This window comes from Pleurodeles waltl, chromosome 4_1 (genome assembly GCF_031143425.1).
Source record: "Pleurodeles waltl isolate 20211129_DDA chromosome 4_1, aPleWal1.hap1.20221129, whole genome shotgun sequence".
In the NCBI taxonomy this organism is placed as follows: domain Eukaryota; kingdom Metazoa; phylum Chordata; class Amphibia; order Caudata; family Salamandridae; genus Pleurodeles; species Pleurodeles waltl.
In genome coordinates, this window is record NC_090442.1 from 668,931,771 (window position 1) to 668,948,585 (window position 16,815).

The window sequence follows — 16,815 nt, forward strand, 5'->3', positions numbered from 1 at the left end:
TTTTTTGTATTTGAGATTTTACAAGTAAGTTAAAAATACTTGTATAAGGGTGTTGTACAACTTGTTTGATTGATAGAGGGCATACCCAGGATATATCTGTACCTTTATTCAATTTTTAAACTTTATTGTGGTGAGTGGTCTTCAGTTTCAGTAGGGGCCTAGTTATTGCTTACTTGTAATTTTTCTTCTTAAAAGGAAAAATGTTTCACAGTTACATTTTCTCCATGTTTTGTAAATTTGCTAAACTGTGTTATGTGGCCTAGTCTGCTAATGGAATAAGCCTTCCAGTTGTAAACCCAGTACTAGTCATATGTGCATGATGAAACAACTGTTTGTGGTTTCTGTTGAACTGAAACATCATTTAGGCCACGGATGGCATTGACTTAAATAATTACAAAATGTTGTTTCGTGGTATTTCACATTTTGTTCTGCAAACAATGTATGGTGGGGTAATATATTTGATGCCTTTGTATAAGGTGAGTTGTAAAATTTACTTTTTTAGCCCATTTTGTTTTCGTTTTTGGACTTGCTGACCTAATGCTGTTTTTTTCTCCTGTACCTATGACTCCTTTGTCTGGCCAGTGTGAGAGTGTTTGCCAAAGGACACCATTTGTCTTTGTTTCCCATGCCATGTGGCCAGGGGCCCTTTTTTGTAAATGGGGTCTTTGGTTGACAGTCAGGTTACCCCCTGTTCAAGCAAGGACCCTCACTCTAATCAGGGTAAAAGAGAATCACCCTCAGCTAGCCCCTGCTTACCCCCTTGGTAGCTTGGCAGAGCAGTAGGCTTAACTTCAGAGCGCTAGGTGTAAAGTATTTCTACCAACACACACAGTAAATTAATGAAAACACTACAAAATGACACAACACCAGTTTAGAAAAATAGGAAATATTTATCTAAACAAAACAAGACCAAAACGAAAAAAGTCTGACATACACAAGTCAAGTTATGAATTTTTAGAGATTAAACTCAAAAATAGCGCTTAGAAACAAAAATGCTTCGATGAGATGTTAACACGGCGTCGTGACGGAGTCATTCCCAACAAGCCAACACCAGCGGCGCCGGACACGGAGTCGTGTAGACCCCCAAGTACAGTACCTTTGGTGAAGAGTGAAAACAAGCTGATGCGCGAAGTCGGGGATCGCAGCGTCTGTGCGCAATGTTGAATCCGTGCACTTCGAGCGGCGTCGGTCACGACGTGGTGCAGCGACTTCCACGGAATCGCGGACTTCAGTGGGCCTGCAGCGGCTTCGGGCCTGCGAAGAGCGTCGCGTTCCAGCGAAGGTCACCGCGTCAGGTGCAGTCGGCGTTACCGGATTCAGCAGCGGCGTCGGTCCGGAGTCGTCCGAAGTCGATTTCCTTGGATTTCCACCAGCTTTCCTTTCAAGGGCCCAGGGGCTGAATAGGGCACCACTTGTCAGAGCAGGAGTCTCTCCAGAGACTACAGGTGCTGGCAGAGGGAAGTCTTTGCTGTCCCTAAGACTTCAAACAACAGGAGACAAGCTCTAACTCAAGCCCTTGGAGATTTCATCACAAGATGGAAGGCACACAAAGTCCAGTCTTTGCCCTCTTACTCTGGCAGACGCAGCACTGCAGGAAAGCTTCACAAAGCACAGTCAAATACAGGGGAGGACTTGTTCCTCAGCTATCAGCTCTTCTCCAGGCAGAGGTTCCCCTTGGTTCCAGAAGTGTTTCTTAAGTCTGTAGATTTGGGTGCCCTTCTTATACCCATTTTAGTCTTTGAAGTCACCTTTCTTCAAAGGGGACTCCCACCTACTTCTGAAATCCTGCCTTGCCCAGGCAAGGCCTCAGACACACACCAGGGGGTTGGAGCTGGCATTGTCAGAGGCAGGCACAGTCCTTTCAGATGAGAGTGACCACTCCACCCCTCCCTCCTAGCAGAGATTGCTAATCAGGAAATGTAGGTTACACCCCAGCCCCCTTTGTGTCACTGTCTAGTGCGAGGTGAAAAACAACCCAACTGTCAAACTGACGCAGACAGGGAATCCACAAACAAGGCAGAGTCACAGAATGGTTTAAGCAAGAAAATGCTCACTTTCTAAAAGTGGCATTTTCAAACGCACAATCTTAAAATCAACTTTACTAAAAGATGTATTTTTAAATTGTGAGTTCAGGGACCCCAAACTCCATATGTCCATCTACTCTCTAGGGGAATCTACACTTTAATCATATTTTAAAGGTAGCCCCCATATTATCCTTTGAGAGAGACAGGCCTTGCAACAGTGAAAAACGAAATTGGCAGTATTTCACTGTCAGGACATATAAACCACATTACTATATGTCCTACCTTATCCATACACTGCACCCTGCCCTTGGGGCTACCTAGGGCCTACCTTAGGGGTGTCTTACATGTAAGAAAAGGGAAGGTTTAGGCCTGGCAAGTGGGTACACTTGCCAAGTTGAATTTACAGTGTAAAAATACACACACAGACACTGCAGTGGCAGGTCTGAGACATGGCTTACTTGTGTGGGTGGCACAACCAGTGCTGCAGGCCCACTAGTAACATTTGATTTACAGGCCCTGGGCACCTCTAGTGCACTTTACTAGGGACTTACTAGTAAATCAAATATGCCAATCAAGGATAAACAAATCACATACACATTTTACAGAGAGAGCATATGCACTTTAGCACTGGTTAGCAGTGGTAAAGTGCTCAGAGTTCAAAAGCCAACAGCAACAGGTCAGAAAAAATAGGAGGCAGGAGGCAAAAAGATTGAAGATGACCCTGCATAAGCAAAAAAGTCCAACACGACCCCCTACCAGCCTAAAGCCAGAGGAGAACAATCAATACCTTGATGTACTTCCCTGATTGAGGGCAATAGAACAAGGACCCAGGCCCACAACAGCAGGGGCATGTTCCAATTCTACGCCTTCCTGACTCCAGTTGGATCCCTCTGTCCATACTCTCAGGGCCCACTAAGCTAACCCATGGGGAACCCTTCTCCACATCTGCAGACACCATCTGTGCAGCACCTAACTTTACTTTACTCACAGATGTATCCCACTGGGCAGATAGTACCACCAGGGCCAACACAGTGGTGTTGCCCACTCCACCCCGGGGTGTGACTTTCGTTTCCCCCCCAGGGGCAACTCTGTCCACCAGGACAGCAAGCCACGGTGGCCCTGGACAACTGGCAGGGATGAGAGCCCGACCTCAGGCCTCTCCAACCACAGTGACTGCGGAGAGTGGGGGGGGGGGGTAGCCCCAGGTGCCTGGCACCCTTTGACCACTCTCTCTTCCACCAGGTCAGGGATGACAACCTGACCCCGGTCCTCCCCTCTGGGGCTCTGTACCCTCCCTGCAGAAGCGGCACCCCCAGAGTCAAAAACTGTCAGGGTGCTTGTAGAAGCAGTCCTGCACAATTCTTCCACCAGTGCAGGGATGTTAACCTGCAACTGGTCCGCCAACCTGGGGTCTGTACCTTCAGGTTGGACGACGGCCAGGGGTGAGGCTTCCCTTCCCCTGCCCTCCCTTCTGGGGTCCTGCACCCCCCAACTAGGAGTGGCCCCCTCAGAAGACAACATGGGATGGGCACTGTTAGCAGTAGCCCCTTCCTCCAGGTCAGGGGGGACAACCTGAACCTGATCCTCCAGTCCAGGGTCTGTACCCACAGACTGGACCACCGCCTGGCAACCCAGGACTTTCTGGGGGGCATGCCTACCCCCCACCAGGTCAGAGTTTACCCTCTGAACCTGGTCATCCAACCCAGAGTCACCACCCTGCAGTTGAACTACTGCCTGGCGCACCAGGACATCCTTGGGAGCACACCTCCCCCCCATCAGGTCAGAGTTTACCCCCTGAACCTGATCATTCAACCCAGAGTCACCACCCTGCAGTTGAACCATTGCCCTTGCACACCAGGACTTCTAGGGGGGCACCCTTACCCCCCTTAAGGGACACACCGTCCCCAAGGGCCACACAAGAGTCTGTCTGGCGCAGGTCTCCTGACCTCTGCCCATCTGACAGAGTCTGGATTCCCCCCAACCCAGAAATGGTCTCACCAAGGTCATTCATGGGGGGCTCTGCTCTCAGAGCTGACCCCTGACCCTCCTGGTTCTCCACTGGGGTCCGCAACCCCCTCTCAACCCTGTGTCTGGACTTCTTCACCCCCTCACTAGGACTGATACTGCCAGACACCTGAACTGGTGGGACGCTGTCTACAGCTCCCCCCCCCAAGTTCTTCTGACGCTGTGGGGTCTCCCTCAACAGGTGGCCCTATGGTACAGGCTCCTCCTGGTGTTCCCTCATGAACCCTCCAGGACCTGGGACCGGATCTCGGGCACCTTGGGCCTCAACCCATCCCCATTCCCTCTCCTCTGAGACTGGACATGGGGTCCCTCACCCATCCACTACACTGGGACCTACCTGGGACACTACAATCCTTCCCTACCCCACCTGGTTGGGAACTACCTAGACCACTCCTCTCAGGAGCACTCCCAAATGCCTCTTCAGACTCTCTGGTACTCACTCAGAAGTCTGCCTCCATTGTAAGCTCCCTGGGGTCAGAGAACTCACACTCCACCTGGTGTTGGCGTAGCTCTGGAAAATAAGGACTAGACATGTGCTCTCCAGCAATTACATCACTCAGCCCCTCACATGAATTAACCAAAGTAACCTTCACCCAACCATCCAGTGACTCTGCTTTGAAAAAGCACCCCACATCACCCTCCTGAGACTGGTGAGACAGTACCTGACTGTCTCTGACACTCAACCCACACTCTTCTGGGATGTCTTCACACTCCATAACCAGGACTTCTACCTGGGGGGAACCCCTCTCCCTGTCACTCTCACCTGGAGTCAGTAGAGTGTCCCTCCCACCAGTAGGAATATGACTCCCCATGCCAGTTCCCCAATCCACCTCAGGGACCCTGTGCATCACTGGAGCTACCTTATACCCCTGAACCTCCTGGTGTGTGTTAATTCCCTCCTTCAAGTAGGGCACCACATCTCTGGGCATGTGCACTTCTTCAGCAGCACTAGATATAAAATTGTTGCTGCCACCATTCCAGCTGGACTCAGCCCTTATGACTTCCAGCTCCTTCATTTTGAGCTCATAAGCCCAAATCCTCTTTTTGATCTCTAAGTCCCTCCTCCTTTCTTCCAACTCCTTCTCCCTTTGCATCCTCAACTCCTTGAACTTCAATCGGCGAGCCCTCTCTGCCTGTCTGTCCTGTAACTCTTCAGGAGTCAGACTCTTGGATGACACCCTGCTACCACTCCTGGGGAACCTCCCCCAGACGTAACAGGTACCTCCACTACACCACTGTGTATCCTCTGCACTTCCCCACCCACATTCTCCTCCTCTGTGTGCCCTCCAGCCTCCTTGACTGTCTCCCAGGCCCTCTGTGCCTTTTGCAGCTCCCCATCCCTGGTGGAGCTCTCAGTAGGACAGCCAAGATCTTTAAGGAACTGTTTCAGTTGAGCAACTGAGTACTCCTTCAGTTTCTCTATTTCAAACACATCTCCAGCTGTTGCATCTCCAGATTGAGACATGATGGTCACAAGTGCAAAGTTCCAAAGGCAGAAAATAAGTTCCCAATGAAGTAAAAAGAATCCGTCAAGGGATCAGCAAAATCATGGAAGTAGAACAAATAGGAGTCCTTAAGAGAAAAAGCAAAAGATCACCAAACAAGTAGTATGTGGTCATGTAGTGGTCTGAACTCTAACAGTGGTGTACACTTAGTCACTCTATGTCAAGTACAAATACAAGTCCAAATCCCATCCGCTGATCACCAATGTTAGAAATGGGGTCTTTGGTTGACAGTCAGGTTACCCCCTGTTCAAGCAAGGACCCTCACTCTAGTCAGGGTAAAAGAGAATCACCCTCAGCTAACCCCTGCTTACCCCCTTGGTAGCTTGGCAGAGCAGTAGGCTTAACTTCAGAGCGCTAGGTGTAAAGTATTTCTACCAACACACACAGTAAATTAATGAAAACACTACAAAATGACACAACACCAGTTTAGAAAAATAGGAAATATTTATCTAAACAAAACAAGACCAAAACGAAAAAAGTCTGACATACACAAGTCAAGTTATGAATTTTTAGAGATTAAACTCAAAAATAGCGCTTAGAAACAAAAATGCTTCGATGAGATGTTAACACGGCATCGTGACGGAGTCATTCCCAACAAGCCAACACCAGCGGTGCCGGACACGGAGTCGTGTAGACCCCCAAGTACAGTACCTTTGGTGAAGAGTGAAAACAAGCCGATGCGCGAAGTCGGGGATCGCAGCGTCTGTACGCAATGTTGAATCCGTGCACTTCGAGCGGCGTCGGTCGCGACGTGGTGCAGCGACTTCCACGGAATCGCGGACTTCAGCGGGGCTGCAGCGGCTTCGGGCCTGCGAAGAGCGTCGCGTTCCAGAGAAGGTCACGGCGTCAGGTGCAGGCGGCGTTACCGGATTCAGCAGCGGCGTCGATCCGGAGTCGTCCGAAGTCGATTTCCTTGGATTTCCACCAGCTTTCCTTTCAAGGGCCCAGGGGCTGGATAGGGCACCACTTGTCAGAGCAGGAATCTCTCCAGAGACTCCAGGTGCTGGCAGAGAGAAGTCTTTCCTGTCCCTGAGACTTCAAACAACAGGAGGCAAGCTCTAACTCAAGCCCTTGGAGATTTCTTCACAAGATGGAAGGCACATAAAGAAAGTCCAGTCTTTGCCCTCTTACTCTGGCAGAAGCAGCACTGCAGGAAAGATCCACAAAGCAGAGTCAAAGGCAGGGTAGCACTTCTTCCTCAGCTATCAGCTCTTCTCCAGGCAGAGGTTCCTCTTGGTTCCAGAAGTGTTTCTAAAGTCTGTAGATTTGGGTGCTCTTCTTATACCCATTTTAGTATTTGAAGTCACCTTTCTTCAAAGGGGACTCACACCTACTTGTGAAATCCTGCCTTGCCCAGGCAAGGCCTCAGACACACACCAGGGGGTTGGAGCTGGCATTGTCAGAGGCAGGCACAGTCCTTTCAGATGAGAGTGACCACTCCACCCCTCCCTCCTAGCAGAGATGGCTAATCAGGAAATGCAGGTTACACCCCAGCCCCCTTTGTGTCACTGTCTAGTGCGAGGTGAAAAACAACCCAACTGTCTAACTGACTCAGACAGGGAATCCACAAACAAGGCAGAGTCACAGAATGGTTTAAGCAAGAAAATGCTCACTTTCTAAAAGTGGCATTTTCAAACGCACAATCCTTAAAATCAAGTTTACTAAAAGATGTATTTTTAAATTGTGAGTTCAGGGACCCCAAACTCCACATGTCCATCTACTCTCTAGGGGAATCTACACTTTAATCATATTTTAAAGGTAGCTCCCATATTATCCTATGAGAGAGACAGGCCTTGCAACAGTGAAAAAAGAAATTGGCAGTATTTCACTGTCAGGACATATAAACCACATTACTATATGTCCTACCTTATCCATACACTGCACCCTGCCCTTGGGGCTACCTAGGGCTTACCTTAGGGGTGCCTTACATGTAAAAAAAAGGGAAGTTTTAGGCCTGGCAAGTGGGTACACTTGCCAAGTCGAATTTACAATGTAAAAATACACACACAGACACTGCAGTGGCAGGTCTGAGACATGATTACAGGGTTACTTGTGTGGGTGGCACAACCAGTGCTGCAGGCCCACTAGTAACATTTGATTTACAGGCCTTCTAGTGCACTTTACTAGGGACTTACTAGTAAATCAAATATGCCAATCACGGATAAACCAATCACATACACATTTTACAGAGAGCATATGCACTTTAGCACTGGTTAGCAGTGGTAAAGTGCTCAGAGGTCAAAAGCCAACAGCAACAGGTCAGAACAAATAGGAGGCAGGAGGCAAAAAGATTGAAGATGACCCTGCATAAGCAAAAAAAGTCCAACATCAACTATAGTCCTTCATGTGTTTTTTTTCTTTATATTCATCCTGCTTGTTGTTTGATCATGTGGCTGGCGGGCATTTTGTGTAGGCAACCAATGTGCTTTTGCCATGGGTCTGCACGTTCTTTGTTGTTGTGGGCATGCCCCCTTGCTGGTTGTTGCTATTTGACCATCTGGCTGGTGGCCATTTTGGGTAGGCAGCCAGTGGGCCTGCATGTGTTCTTTTTTGTGCCCATGCCTCCTTGCTGGTTGTTGTTTGACCATGTGGCTGGCATCTATTTTGTGTGTTATTTTTGAGGCCTAGTAGCTGAAAGCTCATTACTAAATGTACTGTATGAACAGTATTTTTATTTCATTTTTTTCTACTATTATTATTTTTTTTATTTCTATTTTCCCTATAAGCCCCGTGTCTGCCTTAGGCGCACAGCTGCACAACATTATTCGAGGACTATTCCAGTTGGCACCAGTTCCTCCCTGAATGCCATGTACCTACCTGATGCACGTAAAGCTAACTGTTACATTCTGTATGTTGTAGTTGTTGCTCTTTTTTATCCTTCCTGAGTTTACATGATGATGAAAGTAAAAGTTGGTGTGGTTTTATGAATGGATACACTGTAATCATTTGAATTATATTGTTTCTGCTACTACTTCAACTGCAACAATGCCACGTTTCACTGATGTTCTTCTTGCATGTTTGTTTTTAGCTGCATGATGAGGAAGAGACATCACCCACAGTACTGCCAGTCAGAAGGCCTGTGCACGAGGTGACCACACTCACAACACCAATATCTTTTCAGCTTGTGAAGCTAAGTGCTACTGCCAATCGGCAGCTTCAAGATGGCCCCAAAGAAAGGTGAACCAAGAAAGCGGCCAGTGATAAGTAGGAGCTACCCACCACTGGTATGTCGCCCGGACCTTTTTTGGGCAAAAACGTGTTCCTGCCGCACCGGCCTCTGGGAAGCAAGCTTGAAGCAGCACTCCTGCACCTGCAGCCCCACTCCATCTAGGCCTGTGCATGTTTGACACAGAGGCAATCTCTCTAATCATGGCAACGCTAATGAAGAGTGACATTGAATTGCACTTATCTCTTTCTCAAAGTAGTACCCAGTCGTTTCCGGATACTCGGCTCAGTGGACAACAATAGCCACAGCCAGCAATAGTAGTTCCTCCTGAAATAGCAGCACATCAGGAGGATAATGAGCTTCATGCTGAGGAAGTCAAAGAATCCCTTCTTTCACAAGATCCACTGTCTTCCACATCTCCGCCATCTTCTTTTTCAAGCTCCCCTTCTGATGATCAAGAATCCACTTGGATGCCACCTGAGTCTGAGACACACCAGAAGAGGTAAGGAGTGAAAAATAAGGTTCCTGAAAGCCTTAGAGTTATTGATGAAGAAGAGGAAGATGACGAGTCTGATGATGATCCAGTCATCATGGATGTTAACCTAGCTCCAGGGGAGTCTGACATTACCCCATCTTCTTAACCTGCTCTGAGGGATGTGGCACAGATACCACCAGCACCGTCAGCTTCCATATTTGCAACAAGGCCCCAGCTGCCACCTACATCCACAGCCACCTCAGTAGAAGTGGGCATTGCAGAGAGGCAAACGTCATCAAAATACCCAACTATTGCCACATGGCAGTGGCACCAGTGTTAGGAAGTTGACTTCTCCTGTTTGGGACTTCTTTACAGTTAGTGAAAAGGAGCTGAACATTGCCATATGCTCCATTTGTCGAGCGAGTGCTAGCCAGGGTACACCCAAAAAGCCCTCTAAAGTGGGGGAAACCTCAAAGAGTGGTTTTGAAATGCACAAGTTCCCCATTTCAGCCCAGTCCTGTCTGCCAGGATCCCTGTGGGGGTTATCAGTACTTTGTGTGAAGGCAGGACACAGGCCTTTGAAGTGTAGGAGAGAGCCCCTCCACCCTTCCTGCCCAGGTAGACCCATTCAGTATGCAGATGAGTGCAGATGTGGCTGAGTCTCCTATGTTTATGGCTGTCTGGGAGGAATGCACAAGGGAAGCTATCAACCAGCACAGACCAGACGTGGATTGGAGACAGGCTGTAAGGCACAGATCGCAGTAAGTGCAGAAAAATGCCCACTTTCTAAAAGTGATATTTTTAAAATAGTAATATTAAATCCTACTTAACCAATAAGCAGGATTTTCTATTACCATGCTGGCCATTCTAAACACAACAGGGCTACTCCTTTCAGATCAGAATATACCACTTAAAAGTATATTAGGGCAGTTCTAATGCTGGCATATGAGAGGAGCAGGCCTCACAGTAGTGGAAAACGAATTTGTGAGTTTTCCCCCACCAGGACATGTGAAACACATAGGTACATGGTCTGCCTTTTATTTACATAGCAACCTGCCATATGGGTTACCTAGGGGCTACCTTAGGGGTGACATATATGTAGAAAAAGGGGAGTTTCAGGCTTGGCAAGTAGTTTTAAATGCCAAGTCTAAGTGGCAGTGAAACTGCATGTACAGGCCTTGCAATGGCAGGACTGAGACATGGTTAAGGGGCTACTTATGTCGGTGGCACAACTAGTGCTGCAGGCCTACTAGTGGCATTTAATTTACAGGCCCTGGGCACCTCTAGTGCACTTTACTGGGGACTTACAAGTAAATATAATATGCCAATTGGGTAGGAACCAATGTTACCATGTTTATTGGAGAGAACACATGCACTTTAGCACTGGTCAGCAGTGGTAAAGTGTGCTGAGTCCTAAAACCAGCAAAAGCAGAGTCAGAAAAAGGGAGGGGGGGGCAGGCAAAATGTTGAGGGATGACCACCCCAAGACTGCCAGGTCTATCAATAACAATATACAGATGTAACTGTTTGCTTTGTGTGCCTCTAAGAGTAGACATCTGTGGCTGGCAGGGGGTGCGGGGAATATGGAATATTCCTTAAAAAAGGAATGCTGATATGCTCCTATGGCAGGCTGGGAAGGGGAAAATGGATTAATCCTTACCAAATGAATGTTGGTGTGCACCTATGGCAGGTGGGGGTGCAGGGGAAAATGAAACAATCCTCAAATAATGAATGCTGGTGTGCACCTATCCAGGCAGGGTTTGCAGGGGAAATCACATAAACCTTACAAAATGAATACCGATGTGCGTCTACGGCCTAAGTGAAGAAGATCTATGGCAACCAGGAGTTGGAAGGAAAATGTAAAAAAAAATGCTGGTGTATCACTAGACGCCATGGGAAATTTATTGGGAGGAAAGTGGAGGTAAAAATGGAAAACATTTATATCATTTAAAATAAAAACTATTCATACATAAACTGATCCTGGAGCACAATAAACTGACATCAGGGAAAAAAGTAAAAAAATGAAAAAATGGCATGGACCTGTTCTATCAATGTCCCTAGAATATGGCTTTAAAAATGGGAAAATAATGAACACAGTAGGTGGCTGGCTGAAAATGGCTGCCGGCCACATGGCCAAATAGTTGCATATAGTGAAGTGGTGTACACTGGAGTGGAATATATTAGACTGGTATAGATTGGAATAGCATACACTAGAGTGGTGTACAGTATAGTGGCGTAGAGTGCCTTTGAATAGAGTATGGTAGAGTGTAATAGCGTGCAGTGGAGTAGAGTGCAGTGGCATAGAATGGAGCAGCCTACAGTGGAGAGAGGTACAGTATAGTGGCTACAGTAGAATAGGGCAGAGTGGAGTGGCGTAGAGTGGAATAGCATAAAGTGGAGTAGCGTACAGTGGAGTGGCATAGAGTAGATTGGAGTGGCATAGACTGGAGTGGCACACAATGAAATTGCATACAGTAGAGTATCATACAGTGAAATAGAATACAGTGGATTAGTGTAGAGTTGTACAGCATACAGCAGAGTGATGTGCACTGTAGTGATGTAGAGTGGCATAGAGCGGTCTTCAGATGGAGCACAGTCAACTAGGTCTTCTTTACTTGGCCATGCCCTGCAGGCCTGCAGTTCGTCCTTCTGGTTGGTTGTCAGATAAGTGGTGAAGTTGAGGGATAAGTTTCTCTCCCTATTCTCCTCTGCCATCCCTCTACATTTTAGAAACGATTTCAATCATTTCAAAAGTAGCTCCTTTTAGTGCCCCATTGATATTTTAGTTTGTTTCTCAAAGGAGTGGTCAATTAAACTTGTGAGCTATTTTCGTCCTTTGTTTTGGTGTAACATTCTTGGGGCCAGATGTACGAAAACTCCATTTAGCGATTTCTTAATTGTAAATTTTTGCTATTTGTAATTAGGAAGTAGCTAAATGGCATGTAAATACCCAGGCCGGCCCGATTTTGTGACTTGCTAATGAGTAAATATGCAAAATAGGGAATCGCAATTTCTGATTAACAAACTGGTCGCAATTTGCGAGTTGAGTCCGAAATTGCGACTGCAATTGCAAATAGCGACTTGTGCCAAAAAAAAAAAACTGTTTATCTGAAATGATCCCTAGGACAGGAAGTGCATGGTCACAGATGCCAGGAAAGCAGACAAAGAGTGAGGCAGGAGAGCAGCAGAGCACAAAAACTGAACTGAGGAGCCCAAATATTCAACAGCAGCAATGGCCAGCCAGGAGTAGAGGAAGGAGATGGGGGGAGGAATTAAAAACTGAAGTTTGCTGAGCAGGAATTGGAGATTCTCACTGAGAAGTGCTGCAATAACCATGACCTCTTATTTGAGCGGCAATCCAACAATTTTCCAGAGTCACAAAAGCACAAGGTATGGAAGGAGATGCATCAGAAGAGCGCTCTCTGGCAGAGATACACAAGAGGTGGTGTAACCTTCATTCATGCACTAAGGAAAGGATTGCAACTCGGCTGAACGATTCCCGTGCCACAGGAGGTGGACCCTCCACCGTGCCCCCACAACATTGAAGGCAATAGTGGAATCCACCATCGAGCCAGGGGCCGTTGTTAGACTTGCAGCCCTCAACACCTCTGCACCTGACCCCACACAAAGTAATTAGAACAAACTTAATATGTCAGAATTTATGGGCTTGAACCTGGTGTTCATATGCATGGAAAGCAGACATATCTGGACGGGATAGTTCCAGGTACTAAATATCCCACATGGTGCAACATGGCAATTGTAGTCATAGACAGTAGCAGTGTAGCCGGTGTTATGACTTTGTACAAACAATAAATTACGACAAATTAGAATGCTGTTTGTATGTTACCTATTTTCATAGAATCTCCATTACACAATTAGATGCCCCTGGGGAAGATGTTGAAGGGCCGACTGATTAAGATGAGGAACAGAGACAGATGGAAGGATGGGAAACTGTACCATTTCAGAGTGAGCCTACTACATCCCATATCCACTTCAGCAGTGTGTCCTTCTCCCCACAGGCATCAGCAGTAGAGGGTGAGGATGCCATATAGGCACCCACTCCAAACTTTCAGCCAGTTGACAGGTCTCAACAGCAGAGCTCCACCCTGCAAGGCCGTAAGTTAGGTCAAACATCTCTGGCTTCTGGTTTACAGGCCACTGGTGACAAACAGGCATTGTTCAGTGGGTAGGAGACATCGATGCTGCAGGTTCAGCATTTGCAGCACAAACAGATTAAGATGGTCAATCACAAATTGCAGCTCATACAACAGTCCCTTACCGTGGGATTCAGCACAGTTGCCAATCAATTGGCTGAAACTCAGGGCAGCATGGACATATAAATGGACCTATTAACAGGAGCGCTAGTGAAACTGTGCGCTGAGATGTCTGAGGACAGCAGCACTCAAAGGTGCAGGGAGAGAAGCAATGTATTACAAATGGATGCCATGACCAGGGCCATTGGGTAACTTGCACAGGCCACCTTTACACTACCCAGGGGTGCTGTGATGCTACAGATGGAGATGGGCGACATCAGAGGGGATGTTTCTAGGGGTCTTGGTCAGATCACAGCTGCAGTGGAGGCAAACCAGTTAGCACATATTGCCACAGGTGTGGGTGCAGAGTATCCTGACCATGAAATCTCCAGCGTCAGTGCCATGCCTGCCACAGAGACACGCGTAGTGTGAAGCAGTACTAGCCTCACTCCCGCACTTCAACAAGAAAGTACTACACAAACTGGGTGCACTTTCAGAAAATAAAAGTGGTGCTCAATGCTGGGAGTTGACATTTTTTGCTTATTTCCTTGATGTTTTCGGTGCTGTAACCAGCCAACATGGTGACTGCATGGTGTATGATTTATTGTCAATAGCAGCTTGTTTGTCCACTGTTTGTAAAACCAGCCATTAAAGGTACCTTTAGCTTGAGCATGCAATCAAGTGCTGCGTAATATTTTTAACAAGATTGTGTATTGTGGCATGTCTTACCTTGTAAAGTAATGTGTGGTCCCTGTGTCTTCTCCCCTCTGCTGCTCTGTTCTCCTCTGGTGGCTGATGAGCAGGTGCACCAGGATCCTCCTCCTCTGATTCCAAATCGGACACTGCAATGTGTAGGCCTCTCCAGCAGGCAATGTTGTGTAACAAGGCACCCATTGCAACAATCTTACAGGCAGTTTCTGGTCTGTATTGCAAGGCTTCCCCACTCTTATGGAGGCAGCAGAAATGGGCTTTTAGGAGTCCCAATGTGTGCTCAATCACAGTCCTGGTTTATCAATGTGCAGTGTTATATCACAGTTCATGTGGGGTTGCTGGAATAGAGGAGGGGTGTTAGGATCAATGGGTGAAAGGAACGCACTGTCACCTGAGATACATATAAAATGTGAGATGAGATGCATTTTGTGCAGATTGGCCACTTACATATCTGCATTTACACTTCATGTCAATACCTAATAAGTATTCATCATCAAACTCCTCACTTTCCAGTCATTTATAGTCCGCTGTACCTAAACTTGTAGGTGTCATGTGTACTCCCTGGATATTGTGATACGATGTCAGTGATTACGTTGTGGGCGTTGCAGACCACTTGCATATTGTGGGAATATTTGTTTTTCCTGTTCCTAAACAGGTATTCATGATTAGATGGGGGAAATACAGCCATATGTGCCCCATTTATGCACCCTATCACTAGGGGAAAATTAGCAATGCGGTAAAATTACTATTTTCTATTACGCATTTCCTCCTCATTTCTGGGCATGTATATATGGTGGTGGATATTTATGATCATGACATCAATGAAAGAATGAAAAAAATGCTAGAGCGCACTTTGCGACACCCCAGCTGCAACAGCTACCACATCCTGGTAACTACCAGTGGCTAATAGGTGTAACGAGTACAGGACCTGGACATGGGTGGAAAGGGAGCTGCTGCACAGAGTACTACTTTTTAGGTGTGGCTTTAAAAGGTCAATTCATATTAAAGTCACAGTGCTACTTAGCCTGCTTTTGACAAATATCTATTCCTCAGTTTGGTCAAAAATGGTCAGCCTGACTCTGACTATCCACTCTTGTCTCCGCCTGCGTCTCTGCTGAGCAGCCAGTATTCTCATCCTCCTCCCTATCACGTAGAATGCAGCCATTGTGAACAGCCACGGTGCATTCTGGTCCTGCTTTTATAGTTTGCACCCATTTACCACCTGGTTTGAATTGGTGGTAAATTGCATATGAAAACGGATGAAATAGCGACAATTCACTATTTGCGATGGCCTTATACATCCAAATAGTGAGTCGGTATATGCAAATTGCTAATACCGACTCACTGTTTGGAGTCGCAATATTTTCCGAGTCCTAACTCAGTTGCATCACAAATTTGGATAGGCGAATGTGTTACTTACATAGCGTTTAGCCCATTTTGCATTTGCTAACCTGTTTGCGACTGATTTGCGACTCGCAAATCAATCCTACATCTGGCCTTTGGTCTTTTAACCTAATGAGGTGAACTTTGTTGTTTTCTCCTTCACACCTCCCTCCCTCCACACCAAACTCAGTAGCAGATATCTTAAGGTTCTTTTTTGACCATCAGAGAAGGCTTTGCAATATTTTTGACTCTGAACAATACATGTTATCACAGTTTCACTCATGCTTCAAGACCTGTTGGAGTGACTTTTGAAATAGACTGAGACCAGCAGGGCCAGGCCTACCTTAACTCGACTACTTAAGCAAACCACTTGCTATTTTTAGCCCAAGCACTAGACCGTAGGGTGCTTCATGGCATGGTTTGTTTACTAACATTTGGATAGTCTACAGCTGCCATTAGATTAGTTTTAAGCTTAATTTTTTAGTTGGAGGGTAGTACCTTGTTTCTGGTTAGGGTGGAAGTCAATGGTATCTGTATGTGCCCACAAAATGTCACATAATAGCTAAATAACTACTTAGCTGTTTTTTTCCTGATCAAACACTTGTAATGCGTGACTGGCCTTTATTGTTTACTGGAAGCCTTTACTTTTTTTTCTCAAAATGGTATGTGAAAAAAATGCTTATCGTCAGCGTGCGTTTAATGGTTCAATTCTGTATATTTCTTTTTTTTAGAGGATTCAGAAGTATACTATTAACTATATTACTAACTGAGGCCAATAGAATACTTTACATAAGAACTGAACTGTACTGTCCTCCCCTAAAAATAATATTGAGAACTCTACTGACTAATTCATATTTATGTAAATTACTCATCTTATGATTATCCTTTATGTGCAAAACTGCATAGGCAAGCTTTATCCCCAGCGGGGTCTGTCAATAGGTGCCAGGTTATACCATGCAGCTTCGGATGCAACTCCGCCTGTTTTAGGCGTGACAAACTCAGAGTATTTAATTCTCCAACAAGCACTCGGGAATTAGTTTTGTTTTTGTTTTTCTGCGATTCAACGCGGGTTTGTTTATCTTCTTGGTACTTTATTGATTCGGTTACTCAGCTTTTAGACAGCAACTACCTTTTGTTATCTAAGATTAATGTTTGTTGCAAATGCCATGAGAAGATTTCTTGTTATAGTTGCAGATGGTCCTTGTGTATTTCAGCAGTTGAGTTCTTTGACTGGTTTCTGGGCAGTGTTGCTCTTTTGCTTTTTCAACGCAGA